The sequence below is a fragment of the Penaeus monodon genome, chromosome 32 (assembly GCF_015228065.2).
Source record: "Penaeus monodon isolate SGIC_2016 chromosome 32, NSTDA_Pmon_1, whole genome shotgun sequence".
In the NCBI taxonomy this organism is placed as follows: domain Eukaryota; kingdom Metazoa; phylum Arthropoda; class Malacostraca; order Decapoda; family Penaeidae; genus Penaeus; species Penaeus monodon.
Window position 1 is genome coordinate 18,509,504 of NC_051417.1, and position 215 is coordinate 18,509,718.

The following is a 215-nucleotide window of genomic DNA, read 5'->3' on the forward strand; positions in this document are numbered from 1 at the left end:
CGATAATGACAAAAAATAGTCACGATGATAAAAGATCACATTGATGAAGACTAATATCAGTCTACAATGACCAAATGATGATGAGAAGAAGCAAAGGAAACAAGAAGCGAGTGCCAGTGATTCTCGTCGCGCGGGGCACTGGGGCCGTAATTGGCACAACCAACAAGCGAGTGTGTGGCTGCCTGCTAAGCGGTTTTCGCAGCGCCGATGGAGCA

General features: G+C 47.4%; 1 protein-coding gene across 1 annotated transcript in view; it reads right to left on the reverse strand.

Moving 5' to 3' along the window:
• LOC119593704 (rho family-interacting cell polarization regulator 2-like) overlaps positions 1-215 on the reverse strand; it is a gene marked incomplete in the record, with an annotated part of 108,243 nt that overhangs the window by 105,496 nt on the left and 2,532 nt on the right.